General features: G+C 38.1%; 2 pseudogenes; both read left to right on the top strand.

The window, feature by feature from the left end:
- LOC102880140 overlaps nucleotides 1-3748 on the top strand; it is a 5989-nt pseudogene extending 2241 nt beyond the window's left edge.
- A 2050-nt stretch (nucleotides 3749-5798) lies between these two features.
- LOC112476770 lies at nucleotides 5799-19840 on the top strand (annotated as a pseudogene).
- The last annotated feature ends 221 nt before the right edge of the window (nucleotides 19841-20061 follow it).

The following is a 20061-nucleotide window of genomic DNA, read 5'->3' as shown; positions in this document are numbered from 1 at the left end:
AGGGTGTTTAATGAACTAGTTCTTGCTTAGGCATTAATAGAAGTGTATTCTGCTTTTTTTTTCCAGAAAGAAGATTTAGTATACAAAGCTCTCTCTAGCCTGTTAGAAGGCATTTTTCTTTTGGTTTCCAGTAAGTGGCATCTAAGTCTCTTGGATCCCTGCTTTATATAAAGCCTTAATGTTTTTTTTTTTTCCTTATAGATGTTTAATCATGCTCGCTACCCTCAGTCTCAGTCCTTGTCAATGTTAGCAACAGTTTCTGTAGCGTTTGTTCAGATTCCCCTGGGGCTCCACAGTGTTTTGTCTTGGGGGATATGAGGGGTGGGGCCCTCTTGGTTGAGGAATGGGGGCTGTGTCTCAGCCTCAGTTTTGCAACTGCTCCTGATAACAATCAATTGGTGTTTCTCTGCTCTCCTCACTTCTTTGCTTTCTGCCCTGTTGACTGGGCCCTGCCACTGGCCGCGTAGCACTTGTAGTTCTCCCAGAAAGGGCTGTTCAGGGAACTCGCCACACCTTTTCCACTCCCCTCCTCCTATACAGAGCTCCGGCTGTGAAAGGCATCTTCTTTGTTTCTCCCAGTCCACCGCCGAACACCTAGGATTCTGACACGTGGTAGCTCTCATGTGCAGATCCCACACTCAGACATGTTGGTGTGCAGTTTGGGTGTTTTTTGTTGAGTTTTAGATGTTCAGATTATTGTTGTTTCAAGGGAAGAGATCTGGGGACTTCTCTCACTCTGCCATGTTTCTCCAAACTCCCCCTTTAATGTATTTTTTATTTCAGTTATTGTATTCTTATTTCTGAATGGTTCTTTTTATATTTTTTCTAACTCTTTACTGAAGTTATCCCTGAGATCATTGAGCATCCTTATAACCAGTGTTTTGAACACTACATCTGGCACATCGCTCTTCTCCATTTTGTTATTTTTTTTTCTTGAGTTTTATTCTGTTCTTTAATTTGGAACATGTTTCTTTGTCTCCCCAGTTTTGGGGCTGTCTGCCTATTTTTGTTTCTATGCATTAGGTAGAGCTGCTCTGTCTCCCAGTCTTTGTCAAGTGGCCTTATGTATTAGGTATCCTGTGGGGTCCATTTGCACATTCTTCTTGTTACCTGAGCCAGGTGCTCCAGTTTTGTCCCTTGTGTAAGTTGTGTGTGCCTTCCTATTATAGTTGAGTCTTAGTTCCTGTTTGCACATCAGTGGGACGGATTGGTCCTCAGGCGATTGGTTGTGGAGCCTGGCCATGACTACAGTGGAGGAGTTATTATGCAGGGAATGATTCTATAAAGCTGGATTCGCTTTACCAGGGCTCTGGTGCCTGCTCAGTCTGCCCTTTGGGTGTGATGTTTTAAGAGGTGATTTGGTTGCCCAGATGCAGCATGCCAGTGGCCAGAAACTAGCCTCCTGGACAGCCTGTGCTCCTGGGCACATGCCCAGCCTTCCTCCCTACAAGGCTGCCTCTGGCCTGTGTTATGCTTTAAGGTGATCTGAAACTGACCACTTGGTGTTTTGGTTTTGGGGCCTCTTGGGAAGGGTTCTGGTATAGGCCAAAGTCAGACACTGCATGTACCCTGCACGAGGCCACTTGGAATGAACTATAAAGTGATCTGCAGATGATTGCCACTTGTAATGGACTTCAAAGTGCCTGGGAGAGGCTAAGCTGTGAACCATTGCTGGTTGCAACTAGTTCTGGGCTTGGGGAACACAAGATGTAGGGGAACACTAAGGACAGATGATTCTTGTTTCGGTTTTGTGAACCTTTGAAAGATTTTAAGAAAGTCTGTAGCATGAGCCAAGATATGGTCTTTGTATGAAAAAGCTACCAGAAGCTTTGGTTAGGCCAGCAAGTTGGGTGAGGGAATCACCAAGGCAAGGAGTACAGTGTTAACTAGATTGATAGAGACTCAAGATATGGCACCTTTTGGTTGGATGGTGGGAGGGCTTAGTAAAGAAACAATGGCCTCTGGTAGCACCTCTGTCTGTGAGAAAGCTGCCCCTACAGCCCTTGACCTGACGCCAGACAATTCAGTGTTTCCTTCTATGTACCTGGCACCTTTTAAGCTGCTGCCCAAGCCCTGGAGCTGAGTGAGTGGGCCCTTAAGAAAAATGCCTGGGACTCCAGCCACCTTCTATCTCACTCAGCCACAATCTCTGCTGGTTTTCACAGCCATAAGTTAATAGAACTCCTCTTCTTGGTACTGGAATCCTGGGCCGGGGAGCCTGGTGTGGGGCTGGGACTCATCTCTCCTCAGAGAAGACCTCTGCAGATGAGATATCCCTCCTGATTTTTAATGGCCACATGTGGGTATTGAACCAGCCTGCTCATCTTGTCCACCCCTCACACCAGTCTTGAGGTGGCTTCTTCTGTATATTCTTAGTTATAGGACTTCTATTCAGCTAGACTTCAAGTGATCCACAGTAATGGTCAATCTATAGTTTACTTGTAATCTTAATGTGGTCATAAGAGGAAGAAAGTACAGCATTTATGTACTCTTCCATCTCTGGCTAAGCACTATTTATGTGCAATCTCATTTAATTTTTACAACAAATGTACAAAGAAGTTATTATCTCCTTTTGTCACATAGGAAAACAGACTTATGTAGATCGAGTGACTTATTTAATTGTCACATAATCACTAGTATGTGGTAGTGTCAGGATTTTAACTCAAGATTTCTGATTCCACGGAGCTGGTCCTTGTGTCCGGAGGTGCCATCTGCTACCTTCTTTACCACTCTACTCTCACTACTGGTGTCTGGGCCCCACCTGTTCCTGCTGCAGCTACCCCTGCTGCCCTCCGGCCTCTCGCTGAGGTCTGATTGCCTGCACAACTGGCAAGTTTACAGGCTGGTAATCTACATCTTTATCTATGAGAATCCAGTTTCCTTGCTCTGCAGTTCTATCATCATCTGGCACTTTGCTGGCAATTTTCAGAGAACTGTTGGCACCAACCGTCACTGCTTCTTCACCATGATCTTCGCCCCCTTCTCTGCTATCATCTTCGTGTTGTTTGAGACTGTGTCATTGCTGTTGAAACTGGGGGAAGTGGAGGATGCCAGAGGTTTCACTCTAGTGGCTTTTGCCATGCTGGGGGTCAACGCTGTCCGCTCTCAGATGAGGAGGGCCCTTGTGTTTGGCATTGTTATACCCTCAATGCTGGTGCCATGGCTCCTGCTGTGTGCCTCCTGGCTCATTCCTAAGACTTCTTTTCTCAGTAATGTCTATGGTCTTGGAATTGGGCTAGCATATGGCCTCACATACTGCTATTCCCTCGACCTCTCAGAGCAAGTAGCATTGAAGCTCAACCAGAAGTTCCCCTTCAGCCTGATGAGGAAGATTTCAATGTTCAAGTACTTCTCAAGTCTTCAGCTGAAAGGAGAGCAGCCCACAGCCAGAAGCTGAACCCTGTGCCCGGTTCCTATCCTACACAGAGCGGCCACCTTCACGTGCCCCTGAGCCACCCTGTTGCCCAGATGCACCATGCCAGTGGCCAGAAACTAGCCTCCTGGCCAGCTGTGCTCCTGGGCACATGCCCAGCCTGCCTCCCTACAAGCCTGCCTCTGGCCTGTGTTATGTATAGAACCATTTGGCACAACCCCTAACTCCTTCGGTGTCCATCCAGCTTCTGCAGGGGCCTCCCTGGGTGTTCAACCCCCTGTCTCCCTCAACTGCCTTGGTACTGTGTATTCTGGGGCCCTGGGCACTCCAGCAACTGCAAGCTCCAAGGAGAGCACAAGGGTCCTGATCCTCTGATGGAGAAATTATCTCACATCTTGGCCTCTGAAGAAGGTCCTCTCCAAGCTAAGTTTTTCTTGACAAAAAATATTTATTGAACATCTCTATGTGCCAGGCTCTGTATTTAGTACTTTGATATATGTCCCTATTTCATCCTCATGACAACTTTGTGAAGTACAGTTTATTGTCCCCAGTTTACAGCCACAAAAGCAAGACTGTGATTACGTGACTTCACGTAGCTCTGTAGTGGCACAGCTGGCCTTCTTGGCTCCAGGCCCAGGTCTCCTCCCACCTGTCATTCTGCCTCTCAAAGAATACCTGGGAGAAGAAGGCATTATCAGTGGCTGCCAACGGCTAGTTGCCGCTTGGATTTCCTTCCTGTCACTGTGTGTAGTGCTCTTGGTTTACAGTGTCTGTGTGTCTGTGTCTGTGTCTGCCCTTTGGGAGCTCCCAACTGGTGTGCTTAGTGGTCCCCAGGCCTGTGTTGTTTCTCCCCACAGTGACCACCACGCCCCCACCCAAGACTTCTGGTGAGAAGGGTCAGCGTGAACCGCAGCAGCATGCTGGTGGATTCATAGTGTCAATTACCTTTGTATAAAGAAACAACCTCTGGAAAAAAAAAAGACTTCTGACTCCAGAGCCCATACTCTTAACCAGGACATTCTACAAGTCTGTAAGCTAAGAGCATAAATTGATTTACTTCTGGATGCAGCGCTTTCCAGTGGGAGACATTAAAATACATCTAAGACCACCACCTTATGTTCAAGCTTATAATACAATTAGGGTACACATGACAAATAATTAAAAGGCTAAAAATATGTTTACAGTGCACAGGTAGCACAAATGAACATATTTTCAACCATATAAGCCCTGAGAAGAGCTGTAATGAAAAAGTGATCAGAACAAGAGGATTAAGCTGACAAGCATGTGCTAACAGTCTGAGCTATTTAAAAATGAGATAAACTTCCTCAGGAAACAGTAAATTCCCAACAGTAAAAACTTCATAGACCAAATTGGGTTGTTTTAAATGGTATCCGAAGTTCCTCCAATCCTGAGATTCTGTGATTTAGTCTAATTATTTTGAATAACCACTACTTTCCAAGTACTGAAATAAACTCCTCTCACAAAGAGAAGTAATACATACCTTCAAGGAGCCTACAGTCCACTGGTGAAAATAGCACAAACCGAGAAATGTAGAATGAAATGTAATAATGCATGAGAGCAATGAAGATCTACATCTAACTCAAACTGGGAAGGGGAATTATAAAAGAAAATTGAACATTTCTTAGAGGTGATATCTAAATTAACTCTTGAAAGAAGAGTAAAAATTAGCAAGGTGTTCCAGTTATCTACTGCAATGCAACAAACTATTTCTAAAACTTAAAACAACAAATACTTTATCATATATTGTAATGTAAGTTCTTACTTAGCAGCTGAGCTTATAAATTAGCTCAGCTGCTAAGTAAGATGCAAGAAAGTTTCACTCACATGCTTGGTATGCTGGAGGGGATGTTTGAAGACTGTCTCAGCTAGAATCCTCCCTCTCTCCATGAAGTCTTGGGGCTTCTCCATAAGATCTCTCCAGTGGAGTAGGTAGATTCTTACAAGGTGTCTCAGACTCCAATAAGAGTGCCCCAAGAGATCAAGGTGTAGACTGTAAGGCTTCTTATAACTTACCTTTAGAAGTCAGGCAGTAGCACTTCCAATACAATTTATTGGTTACACATGGGTCATCTTGGGAGAGGATGCACAAGTGCATAAATACTGGGAAAGTGTGGTTTATTGGAGGTCATCTTGGAGACTGGTAACTACACAAGGCTAAGAGGTTTGAGAGATTGCAATTTTCAGCTAGAAGGAATATCATACACAAAGGCAACACGGCATATAAGAATAAAGCCTGAGAAACACAAGGCAATTGCTATCACCAGTGCAAACTTACAGAAGCTGAGTTGAAAATCCAGGCAGCACTCAGAGATCCTCTTTCCTGCTGCCAGCTCTGGCATCCTGGGCTCCATGTAGATGAACCTAAAACCGGAAAGTAGGACTCGTTGCAACCGCCTGTTAAAACATGGTGAGCTACTATGAAGTTCTAGGTGTGCAGACATGACTCAGTCGAAGTTATTAAACAAGCATATCAGAAAATGGTACTGAAGTAGCTTGCAGATAAAAATCCTGAGAATTAGTAAAAGATGAGAGAAAATCGAAACAAGTAGCTGAGGAATATGAGGTGCTATCACATGCCAAAAAACAAGATATCAATGACAAATATGACAAAGAAAGATTAGGGTAGAGGTGAAAATTATTTTGATGGTTCCTTGAGTTTGGCTTCACATATTGCAACTCAGATGCCTTCAGGCAATTTTTTTGGTGTAAGAAACCTATTTTCATTAGCCTTCTTTGAAGACCCATTTGAGGGATTTTCAAGAATCAAAGGAGTTCCCCAAGAAAGCAGAAGCTGAGGGTCAGTTTTCTCTGCCTTAGGGAGATTTCCATGTTTTGGAGAGAAATTTTCTTCTTTTGTTATATAATTTACTTCTTTTTCCCTAGGTCACAGGGGCCTCACTTCATTCTCTTCCGTGTCATTTGAAGGTAGTAGGATTGGCAATTTCAAATCTATATCAACTTTTACTAAAATTGTTAGGAGCAGAAAAATCACTTTAAAGAGAATCGTTGGGAATGATCAAGGAGTAGGAGCTGAAGAAGAGGACCAGTTAAAATCCTTAATGATAAATGGCAAGGAGCAGCTGCTAAGCTTTGGTAATTCAATGCATGCATTTAAGAGAAATGTAAACTATAATAAGCTCCATTTGAGGATTAACAGAAACATATTTTTAAAAATTTCAAAGGAACTCGACCTGAAGTATAACTATATCTAATCTAAAGTATTTATAAACAGCTCCTGGGCGCCCCTATTTGTCATAGACTTAAGTTCATTGTTGGGACCATATAATAAGACCATTTGCTTTGTCTTAAAAAGTGTAAATCTCTGTATGCACTTTGATTTTTTTTATTAAACGAAATCGAAGGTGGTCATGATTCTTTTGTACACCAACACTCGGTGGACCTGCTTTTCCATTATGTGTGAAACATGGACCAAGTAATGTCACCCTTCTGTGAAGTTGGGTGACATTACTGGGATGAATCATCCACAAAAATTATATCAATTTTTTCATTATTTAGTAGTGAAAGATATGGATGCATTAATAGTAATACATTTCTGGTTTAATACAAATTGAGGGCGTTTTCTACTTATGCATGAATGCTGACAACTTAGTAAATTTTGACAAATGTTATATATGTATGCTAAGCTTAGGTTTAAAAAAGTAAAGCTGGTAAACTGGGTCTTTGTCATTTTCTTCTAAAAAATAAATATGAATGTGTTTGATATATTAAAAAAATCCTGAGAAATACTAAATCAGGGAGCAGTATAATATAATAGTTATGGGTGCAGGCTCTAGAGTCAGACTCTGGAACCAGTTATTCCCCAGTGTGGATTTTATATCCTAGAACTGAGCTGTCCAAGGTTATTAATTAAATTAAATTAAGTTAAATTAGTTAAACTAAATTAAAATTTAAGTTCCATAGTCTCACTTTAATCATTCTAGTCACTTTCAAGTACTCAATAGCCACATGTGGCTGATGGTTACCATATCAGACAACACAGAAAATTTTCATCATCACAGAAAGTTCTATTGGACAGCAGTGTGCTAGCAGCTCTTTTAGTAGACTACTATTTAACTAACTTGACACATTAACTCATTGCCATTGCAAAATATATCAACTGATGCCCAAGAAATCATGAAACTTGTGGGTAATCACAAATTTCTTCACCCACCAGTTTAACTGTGTGTGTATGAAAAATCAGTTGTGTTTCTTCCTAAACCTATATATTCCAGTTTACTTATATTGTGATTATATAACTTAGTTAAATTTGTCAACAGATAAAATATGTATGGGAAAAGTCTTCTATGCAAATTAAGTTGAATGCCTTATTAAGAATCAATAAAAACAAATTAAACTTTATTTGTTATAGAATTTAGCATAAGATAGAGAATTATAAGATATTAGAAATAAAAACATCTTGAATTCTATACTCAGCTCACCTTAAGAGAGTACTCAAGTATTTACTCCACTTTAAAGAACCTAAAACTGAAAACTCAATTACGGGTGTAATTTATAAAAGGAAGATAAATTTGGACTCCAATAAATAGAACCATTTATTGAAAGATGGATAAACACACATGATATCCTAAGTTAGTATAAATATATGTATAGAGACCATTAGACATTGCATGCTTCCTAATGGAAGCAGACAACACCACATATAAAGTCCTGAAAAAAAAAAAAAAAACTCTAGATCTAATCAAGTCTCTAATTCCAATTACCATTTCATAGAAAATACAGAGAACAAAGGAACTTGTTGAACTACACCATGAAATATAATCAGCAAATCTATACTGTGGAATACTCTACAAGACAAACAACCTAGTTTCTTCAAAACACTGCAAAAAGAAAGTAAAGAGATGGAGGGATAACTGATAGATTAAAAGAGATTTAAAAGACAGAGCAACTAATCAAATATGTAGATCTTATTTAGTTGCTAATTCATATATAGTGTGTGAAATATCTAACACTTATAAGACAACTAGAAATTTATACAATGATGGTCTATATGATGTTATTAAGGAAATTAATGTTATAGGTGAAATAATTGTATTGTTATTATGTTACCCAAAAGAGTCCTGTTTTCTAGAGATACATACCAAAATATTTGCAGATTAAATGATTTGATGACTGAGACTTGCTTAAATATACTATGGGATGGGGGTAGTGGATTGAGATATGGATGAAGCATGATGGATTGATTATTATTGGGGCTGGGTATTGGGTGCATAGGTATTTATTATATCGTTCTATTTTCCGTACATTCTAAATTCTCCATAACACATTTTTTTTAAACAAATGTACCTATCATTTTTCTCACCAATGTTTTCTATTAAGAAATTAAGCTTAATAGCATCAGATGAGGACAATGAAAACAAAGTAATATAATAAAGATTTTAAAAGTTCTAATATTTTCAAAAATGCCACCTTTAACATCAAATCAATTTAAAAAATCATGTCACTGCTTCAAACATAGGTTAAAGCCACTATCGTTGGCCTACTGGGTATTCAGCACTGATTCTGGAATCAGTGCTGGTTCTAATCCCAGGTTTTCCACTAACTAATTGCATTAGCCTTGGACAAAGTAATTAATGTTTATAAACCTCGGTTTCTTCATCTGCAAAGTGGTGTTAAAATAAAAGTACCTACATCATAAGGTCATTGTGAAGATTCAATAAGATAATCCAATGTAACATGTTTAACTTGTTTGCAGCAGAGCCCAAATTGGAAACTAATAAGGGAATACACTAAGGAAATTGCGAATGAGGACAATATGGAAAATAGCTTTGAAGGTCATACCATTGAATTTGGATTTGCTATATTACATGAACTTTAAACATTCTAAGCACTTGAGTAAGAGAAAATGATGTTTGAAAATTGATTTACTTACTTTCTATTTGGATGGGCCTGAAAGAGTGGAAATAGAAGGTAGAGAAATCATTTAGTTGTTGCAATTTTTGCACAAAGACCTACAAACAAAAAATGGAGGACATCCAGACACCACTGTAAATAGGTACTAATGTTCCAGATAGCAAGGTGCCCATTTGACTTCTGACTACTGATTATTGGGGAACACCATCTTCAAGCTACTCATCTCAGATGGGTAGAAACACAGAGGAAAAGAAATGGAAAGAAAAGTGAAGGAAAAAGCAGATATCAGTCTCAGGTCTTTAAGACTTGCCTATTTACTCAGTTGCTTCAATGCTAACACTAAAGATGTCAGAGGATTAGTGTAGAACTGGATATTTATCAACTGATATTTAATAAGACTCGATTACTTAAGATGGAGGAAAGGTTCAGAAAAATGCCCAATGTAGTTTCCTGTTGATCCTGAATAATTTTTTTCTCTTGCCACTCTCAGATTCCTCTCTTGCCTGTAAATCCCAACTGTGAAGTAAATAGGTAATTGCTCACAAAGGGAACTACAAGAAAATCTAAAATTCACTTACAACTTTAACTGTTAGTCAAGAAAATAGATTGTTTTCCTCAGGGAAATAGCATTCTTTATAAAGTTATAATTTCTTAAGCAAACTTTCTGACCAGAGCAGACGGGGGTGCATTTAAGACTCATTCCTTCCTAACACCAATCATCCCCAATGTTATTTTTTCACTTTAAAACCAAGTAATACTTTAGCTTTTCTTAGACAAGAGAGTCAGTCTTGTAATGTTTAATTGGCAACTTAAAAATTTTCCTCAGGAACTTTATCACTGCTTCCCCTGATCAGCTAATTAAAATGAAGCAGAAGAAAGACAAGCTTTCCACATTTGGGCTCCCAAGAGAAGATACCTAGAGACCAGGTGTTCTGTCCCTGCCAACCTTCCTGACTTCAGGGGATTGGAGCAGATTAGTAATATTTGTGCTACTAATATACCTATTTTCAACAGAAAGTCTATTAATCCTGAAAGCATCATGGGTCTTGATTTTATCAAAATGATTTCTTCGAATAAAATAAATTCTGGAAGCATTAAATACTCTTACATCACACAGAGAAAGATTCAACCACACAACAGAAAAAGAATGCTTGATTTTGTTGAAAGGACTAGAACCTTTAAAACAAAAGATTTAGAGCTTATAAAAGATCTCCTCTCGAATGCACTTTTTATTTAATCACTTTCTCGGCTGTGTACATTTACAATATATTTAAGTGTAAACCAGATTACCAAGACAATGAACACATTCACAATTCATAGACTGTCATATCCATGAAAAAAAATCTCCTTTTGCCAATAATAAGTAGGAACAGTCTTTGCATCATTCTGAATTCCATAAGGAAGAATTCTTAGAGTTTGCTTTCTGACCTCTTAAAAACAAACAAACAAACAAACAATAACACCTTATTAATTTAGACCACTGGGAAACTTACCTTCTCTTCATTACTTTAGTTTTGCAAATTCTGCCCCCAAGTAGGGTTTTCTTTTTAAGTATTAAATACGGAATCCTGCTATGTGAACATACTAACACCAGATGGCAGTTGTATGCCACAGCTCCCAAGGTTTGAGCCATAGGGCGTAAATTGAGACTTGTTTGATTGAGATAAGAAGCATTCTTTTGTATCTTGTTCATATCAAAAGCATATTATAAACTCAAATAATAACTAAATCCTAATGTATTACTTTATAGCAAATGTCAAATTACTGAATTCCAGGATGCATTTTTATTCACCATCTCTAAAAGTTAGCATACAACATATCTTATCCCAACCATATAGCAGTATTTGGTTAGAATGCTAATCTTCATATTTATTATCACTTGCACTAAATGTTCTTCCTGATTTTTTTATCTTCAATTTAATCTTGTTTTTCACCCTCCCATTGGCTTAGTTGAGCATGATATAGCTAGCCACCCTGCCTAGCTATCTCAACTAATTAAAGGAATAGTATTTCTTGTGGTCTCTTCTTCTCCCTGCAGCTTTCTGGTTCTCCCATTTGCTCTCCTTTTTTTCCTCTTCACTTAGGAAATATAATTTGCCCTCCACAATTCCTAGAAGGTTTCTCTTCATGTTTGTCCCTGATTTTTTAAATTAGTTTTATTTTTGTTGTTGAGAAGATTTACTCTACTCTATTGCTGGAGCTGAATGAAGCTTAGGAAAAATAGCAATTAAAAATATGCCCAAACAACTCAATTCGAAAACAGGCAAAGAACTTGAATAGATATTTTTCCAATGAAAATATATCAATGGCCAATGAGCACATGAAAAGATGTTCAACATCATTAGTCATTAGAGAAATGCAAATTAAAATAACAGCGATATCCACTTCACATGCATTAGGATGACTATAATTTAAAAAATGGGAGAAAAAAAGCTTTGGCAAGGATGTGGAGAAATTGGAACTCTCATGCATTGCTGGTAGGAATATAAAAGAGGACAAGTACTGTAGAAAATAGTTTTGTGGTTCTTCAAAAATTTAAACACTGAATTATCATATGATTCAACAATTTCTCTTTTAGGTATATACCCCCCAAAAGTTAAAAGCAGGACTCAGACGCTTATAAACGCATGTTCATAGAAGCATTGTTCACAATAGCCAAAAGGTGAAACAACTCAAGGGGCCATCAAAAGATGAGTGGATAAACAAAATTTTTTATATATATATATAAGTATATATATATATATATAATTGAGCAATAAAAAGAAATGAAATTCTGATACACACTGAAATTCTGATACACACTATACTATGGATGAATCTTGAAGACATTACGCTAAGTAAAATAAGCCACACACAAAAAGACAAATACTGTATGATCCAACTTATATAAGGTACCTAGAGTAGGCAAATTAATAAAGACAGCAAGTACAATGGTGGTTTCCAAGGGCTGGGAGGAGGAAGAATAGGGAGTTACTATTTAATTGGTATAGAGTTTCAGTTTGTGGAGATGAAAAATCCAGAAATGGATGGTGGTGATGGTTGTACAACAATGTGAATGTACATAATGCCACAGAACTGTACACTTAAAAATGGTTACAATGGTAATCATTGTATTTATGTTATAATGGTAAATTTTATGTGATGTTTAACAAAATAAAATAAAATCTTTTAAAAATGTGCCCATAGGTCGCTTGCTGATAATGAGAGCCTAAATAAAAATTATTTCAATTGAAAAGATAATATTCCATCAAGCAGAAAATTCTGAATAAAAGAAAAACAAACAGAAATTTATCTGGCTGTATCATAACCCGTTCATTCAGAAATTGTGATAATTCAACTCAAGTTAGCCCAATGTTGACATTTAAGTGTCTAGCAAACCATTTCTTCTCATCAATGTAAACAAAAGGCAGAATTAATCAATTTAAGAGAACAAGCAATTTAAAAGTTCTTTAAATTGGTCTACATAGAAATGAATGTTACTAAGTATAAGTGATTGCCCTAGAGTTGAACTTTCCACAAACACAAGTATTTGTGTAACTGCATAAATGTTCACTTCTTTAAAATGGCTTTTTCTCTTCTCTTTCTGCTTGTTTCATACTGGCCTCAGGCTCACTAGCTTCTTTTCTTTCCTTATCTTTCTGCATACTACACAACCAATCTCTTAATCATTAAGCCCTTAGGTCAGCATCAAACAGTCTTAGGAACAAAGCCTCAGGTCTGTTGACCACAGAAACAGAGCTTCAGTCAAACTACAGATAACATTTTGACCTCAGTTGCATTTCAGCTCCAAACCCGTGAAGCCAGGATAACCCTACCAGCCACATCCCCTGGCAACCAGACAGAACGATGCCATGACTGTCATCAGGATCTGATGCAGTGATCAATGGCCTCCTACTCAAGCCCTGACCTATTCCCCTATATAACCTATCCCCTAAAGGCCATTGGAGAAGCAGGCCTTTGAGCCATAGCTCACCTGTGTCTTCGGGACTTGCAACTCTCTAATAAACCTTACTTTCTTTGTTGCAAAACCTGCATGTATCTCTTCTTTGGCTTAAACATCCACAGGCAGAGGGACGCCGCTCTCTCTTTTTTTTTTTTGTCCCAATAATGGTTGCTCACTCTGTAATATAACTTTGTTTATCCTGCTTGCTCTTGTCATTTATCTGAAACATTTTTGTTTTATTGTTTCTCTGGCATGATGGAATATCTTTACCTCTCTGAAAAATTGTCTAACCATCCTGTAGCCAAAGTATCTTCTTCCTTGGTCTCAATTTCTCTAGCTCATTTCCCAGGCAGAGGAAAGAACCTATTTCTGCATCAGTAGTATTATATTAATATTGCCTACCATTGACTGGGCACCTGGTTTGTGAGACAACTGTGCTAGTGCTCTTGCTATGTCCTTTCTAATTCTAAAAACCTTGAGAGATAGGCACTGATATCTCTGTTTTAGAGATTGGGAAACTGAGGCAATAGCAGTTATGTGTTTTGATCAAGGCCACCCAGCTATTAAGTGGTTCAGTCAGGTTTCAAACAGAAGTCTTTCCTTATTAAAGCCTGTGTGTAGCCTTTATGATACTGTGCTATCTTTAAAACGCTGGCTTGATACAATCAGACAAAGTATATGAGAGTTTGTATTTGTCTTGGAGGAACAGAAAGATGCATTTCTTCTAAAAGAATGTATAATTTGAGCTTTTCCTTTCAAGTAGCCTTGCTTTTATTCTGATTTAGTGCAGTTTGACTGAAAGCTTCATAGCTCAAAGGTCCCTCTACATCCGTAATCTTTAGTTCTCAGGTCAATGTTAGCATGTCTCAGAGGACAGCCTTCTTCCTGATGACCTTGGCAGGAAAAGAAGTTAACCTCCTCATTAACTCAGTCTGTACACACCAAAAACACAAGAAGACCTCAGTTTTTGCTTCAAATATCTCTTTAGGTAAATCCCTGGAGCCCAGCCAAAGCAGTTTACAGAGTAAAGCAAAAGTCTTCTGTGGATGTAAAGAAGAAAAGTTTCCAGGAAACCAGGGATCTCAAAGGCTACCCACAGTCCTGCTGTCCATAAACAAGCAAAGAAATCAAGAACAGATAAGGAACAAGTAGATAAGGGAATTTCCAATATGGTCTAACTAAAACAAACTAACAAAGAAGAGATAAGATGCTTACAGAAACAACAACAACAACAACAATCTTTGGATATCCAAAGGGCTAGCCTTTGTGGCAATCATGAAGGAGGATGAAGGTGGTTGTCTGGTTTTTTTCTTTCATTTCCTTTGCACTCATCTCTCTTCCTATCATGCTACTCCTCCACCTTAAGCAGTCTCAGACTGAATATATATGTTTAAATAATACATGTCCAAGCCTCCTAACATGAAGCTGCCTCCTCTCTGCCACCTCCTTAAACATATTTCATGTTCCATAGCATCTTCCCTACCCAAGTTAAAACTTACTCCTTTCTTTCACTTATTCTCATTTAGGAGCTCTATTAAACTCGCCTGAGCAAGTTATCTAGCAAAGATGTCGATGGCTAACGATTTAATACATTGCCCCTACCAGATTATACTTTTGCATTTTGATAGGGACTTTCAAAACCTTAGAGCTGCCTTTTGTCCTAAACTGTCTCTTCCCCTTCTTCCACTTGTGAAATTATATATTCCATCACTGGTGTTTTTACACATTAATGGAGCATTGATTATAAGTCTGGTACTCCCTAACTTAAAGGGACTTACAATTTAGCCAGGGAGACAAAATTAACACAGATGAAAAAGTAAAAATATAACCAAAGTATAAGGGCCTTCCTGAATTTGATTATCTGAAACACCAACAAATTCCAGTAACACTATCTGGCAGAGGTGGAAGGGTTGAGGGAAAGAACCAAAAGCAATATTCAGAGTATATGGCAACAGTAAGCTAGATGGTCCAGGGTACATTATGAAAACAAGCCCATAGCCACAGCATATACACCCACTAAATGCAATGTGTGCTAGATTGTTCTAGTGGTGAAAGTGCCGGTTCCAAGGAATATATGGGTGAAACACTGTTTGCTAAATACTTCCAGAAAACTGCCTTCCATAATTTATTTGTGAACACATTGGAAATAGAATTGATGGCTTTTAAATTACTTTTGTGTCTAATATCCAGATGGTAAGTTCAGCAACTACACAAAATAATTTTCCTTAGGTTGAAGCTCTGAACTCATGATTTGGAAAATGAATTTTCAAAAAGATATTTAAAAAGCACTACTTAGAGCAGTGATTCTCAACGAGAGGCAAAAGGGGTTAGAAGCTGTTTAGGAAAGGGATATTTACAAAGAAATATTTATTATGTTTTTCTTTACCTTGTTACCAAACTCATGGAGTTCATTTTCCCTGCATGTATTAAAGCCAAAGAGACATGGACAGGAAGGAGTTTGCGGTTAAGAAAGTAGAGATTTATTCAGTATGGAGGTTCCTCAAAAAACTAAGAATTGATCTACCATATGATCCAGCAATCCCTCTACTGAGTATTTGCCCCAAAGACTTGAAAACCCATATCCGAAAAGATATTTGCACACTAATGTTCATAGCAACATTATTCTCAGTGGCCAAGACATGGAATCAACTGAAATGTCCTACGATAGATGATTGGCTAAAGAAGCGGTGGTACATATATACAATGGAATATTACTCAGCCATAAGTGTTTAGCTGCCAGCCCCCGATAGACACACGGACCACCAGAAATCAGTGTTATAGGAAACACACTCGTTATTCAGCCAGCTGGGTCTGCCAGGAGTATGCAGACTCCAAATTAAGCAGCCCTGAAATGTAGAGGTGCAGGGTTTTTAAGCCCTAAACCCCATTCTTCATCCTGTTTGAACACACAAGTCTATCTTTCTTCTTTTTACTAACTGTCAACCCACAGGTCGGTTGTGCAAGCGGGGGATACAGAAGCAGAAAGCTTATCGTTAGAGCGTTATGTTCCCATGGATGATAGCCAAACAATAATTTTCCAGCCAACACATAAGAAGAGATGAAATACTGCCATTTTGTGACAACATGGATAGACTTCGATCTAGATAATCATGCTAAGCAAAATAAGCCAGAGAGAAAAAGTTGAAGATCGCATGATATCACTTATATATGGGCTATAAACCTAAAAGCAACAAACGAACAGGACAAACAGAGACTCATGGACATGGACTATAGACTAGTGGTTACCAGAGGGTAGGGGGTGGAGGAAGAGAGGGAGGTAGACAATGTAAAGGGGGTCAAAAATATGGGGATAAGGTGGGGGGTGAAGTGGGCAAAGGAAATCAAATACATGGTAGCTGAAGGAAACTGGACTTTGGTGGTAAACACACAATAGAAATACAGATGCTAAATTATAATGTACACTTGAAAATTTTATAATTGTATTAACCAACATTACCCCAATAAACTTAATTAAAAAAAAAAAGAAAGTAGAGGTTTATTTAAGGAAATGGCACCAAGGCCAGAGACACAAGTGAGTGAACGCTCAAAGACCTGCTTCCCCAATGGCCTTTAGGGGATAGGTTATATAGGGGAAAACTCATTAGTAGCTAAGGGAGTTGGGGTCCTGGGCTCTACTGACTGGTCGGGGCTAGGGTAGGAGGCAGTCGATCATTGCATCAGGTCCTGATGTCAGTCAGTCATGGTGTCATTCTGTCTGGTTTCAAGGGGATGCTGGTAGGGTGCTTCTGCTTTCATTGTTGTGGAGCTGCAAGATGTTATCTTTAGTTTGACCGAAACTCTGTTTCTGTGGTCAACAGACCTGAGGCTTTGTTCCTAAGACTGTTTGATGCTGACCTAAGGGCTTAATGATTAAGAGATTGGTCTGCAGTATGCAGAAAGATAAGGAAAGAAAAGAAGCTAGTGAGCCTGAGGCCAGTATGAAACAAGCAGAAAGAGAAGAGAAAAAGTCATTTTAAAGAAGTGAAAATGTACATGGTTACAACTCCTTCAAACTATGGGCATAGAAGGAACAGCTTCATGCATCCTCCTAAAAATGGAAATGGTAGTAAAATTATTCTAATTATCTGTTTTCAAATGACTTGAATTTCTGTCAAATTCAAGTCAAATATTATTTCCATAATATTTTCCTCTTTTGTATGCTTTACAGTACCAAGTATAATGCCATTCACATAGAAAAAATTCAACACATACTTTACCATTGATTGTTTTGTTTTGGGAGAGATCTCAACCTTTTGGAAAAATTTCTGGTATAAACTGAAATTTCCCTAACTCCAAGCTGTGTATCAGAAGACTGTCTCTGAACTATTTCAGGCTAATATAAACCACCAGTTCCCATTGATGAAGACACTAATCAGAAAGGAAGAGATACAGTTGGAGTAGGTCTGGCTATAAGAGGAAAGGGAATGGGAAAACAAAAAGACAGGTGTGGTAACAAACTTCCTACCCCACTCCCACTGCCACCCTACCCCTATCACCATGAAGAGATTTAAGTGACCAGGGAAACTTATAGGATTATAAATGTACTCTATATAGGCACATAACTTTGAATGTCTCTGATATAGTCCAAAATCAAAGATATGTTGTTTTAAGTAAATTGTAGAAAACTTTCTCATTAAGGCCTTTCTCTGACCATTCTATTTAACTCCACCCATTTCATCCCACCCACCCCCACACCCTGTACCATTTCCCTGTTATATTTTCCTCCATAGCACTTAGCAATGTATACTTTACTATACATATGTACTTATTTGTTTGGTTTATTATGTTTGCCCTACTAGGGTGTAAGTTCTATGAGCACAAAGGTCATGTTTGTCAAATTTACCATTGTTAATTATAATTTTCCAAAATATGGCAAAATCTTGAGTCTCATATGAAAATAAAAATAAATAAATGTTAAAGATATTATTTAACTCCCTAATGTGGAAACTGGTAAAGTATTACAGCCAGTTGAAAAGAGAATCCAAGGAACAGACACATTTATAAATCCTGAATATTGCAAAGAATGAGGCAAAACTGGTTTTTCCACATGAGGAAGAGTTGTCCCTCGCCTAAGGGAGTTAAATTTGCTTGTCTATAGAGAAGCATTACTGTGTATAGGCAATAATTATTTCACATTTCTATCAGTTATCTGCAATCTACAGAGTTGCAAAAAAGCAGAATTATATGACTCTGACATGTGCTATAGACAATGCATAATTTTCTACTGGAACACAGAATTCTTCCTACACCACAGCAGGGTCTATCAGAGTGCCTGGCACATAGTGGAAACTTTAAAAGGCACGACAAGAACCAATGTTACTGACATGAACCTAATTCTACAAATCAGGAACTTGGTCATTATCCTTGATTGCCCTCTAACACTGTCCTCCTTTGCATATCCAATCAGTCACTACATCTTGTCATTTCTACCATCTGAAAATATTTTCTTGTGTGGACAAAAAAAGGAGGGGTGGGGTTCTCTGGAAAGTAACCTTGCAGTGTGATCTGATCATAAATTCCTAACTGGGCGGGTCATGGCAGGTAATCACATCACAGGCATATAACTTACTTAGTAAAAGGTTTGTCTTTGCCTTAAGTAAGCCTTGTCCATTGTTTCCGTGCATCTAGGTTAGCAGACTTTTGAAATACCATAAGTAAAACCCTTCAAAACATGTATTAACCCTCAAGAGAGCACATAATCTTGTTAACTGTCGTATAATCCAATCCCCATCTTGCTTTTTCTCACCTTCTTGTACTCTTCCTTATGTTCCCTCCTTAATTTCAAATGCATAAAAGAAGCTGCAAAAATTATTTTCTGGAGCATCTGAGATCTTATTCCTTGGCATATGTCATAAGTTTGGCTCAAATAAACTCTTATAAAAATTCTCTACAGATTTCGATGTTTCTTACATCAACACCTGCATTAAAAAAAAAAATCTGCATTGATACGTAAATCTTTCATCATGTCCTTTCCACGCTTAAAACTCATTACCCTCAGAATAAATTCGAGAGCAATTTTGAACCTAAGGCCCTTTACTACTGAATACCTCTAACAAAGAAGGGCACAAAAAGGTCATAGACAAATTACCAACTTAGCATAGTTGCTGGCACATAATGAATGCTCAGTAACTATTTGATGAATGAATTACTTAATTCACAGAATTATTCAAAGCAGTTCCCATATAACTCATCTCCCCCTTGAATTTTTCTGATTATAATTTTATTTATTCTATAAATACATCTTCCTTCTTTCACCTCTTCCATTTGAACTCATACTTCCTTAAAAAAAAAAAAAAGCAAGAAAATAATACTATAAAAAGTTTTACCCTGAATCTAAGGGACTAGAATATTAATATTACAGTTAGCATCTCCAGTCTGACAGTCTTGCCTAATTATATGCATCACTCTCATGCCCAAGAGAGTCTCTAGATGATACTGCCAAAGCTCAGATTGTTGAAATGAAAATTAAAAACCAATATAATTGTTCCGTAGATGGAGAAATTGTTTCTAAGTTAACCGGAACTGGCTGCAACAGATGGCCTCTTGACTTCACTATGACTGATGTTATTCGGCATTTTATTCTCCTTGAACGGAGACGGACATCTAAAGAAACCTTCCGAATCACAGGCTAAAGTGCAGCTTAGCTCTTTGGCTATGATTTTTGTTAGGAGAGGCTCCTTATAATTACGATGCATAAGAACACACCAGGAGAACAAAATGTCAATTCAAAATTTGCTTCTCAGATTCCTATTGCTATGAATTATTATAGTAAAATGCAGTGATTTATATTTAGCAAAATATTATTTTTTAAGAAATTACAGAAAGCACTGTAGTAGGATACTTTCTAAATGCT

Source organism: Pteropus alecto, unplaced genomic scaffold (genome assembly GCF_000325575.1).
Source record: "Pteropus alecto unplaced genomic scaffold, ASM32557v1 scaffold112, whole genome shotgun sequence".
Taxonomy (NCBI): Eukaryota; Metazoa; Chordata; class Mammalia; order Chiroptera; family Pteropodidae; genus Pteropus; species Pteropus alecto.
The sequence above is the reverse complement of the archived record's forward strand: the minus strand, read 5'-3'. Positions and strand labels throughout refer to the sequence as shown.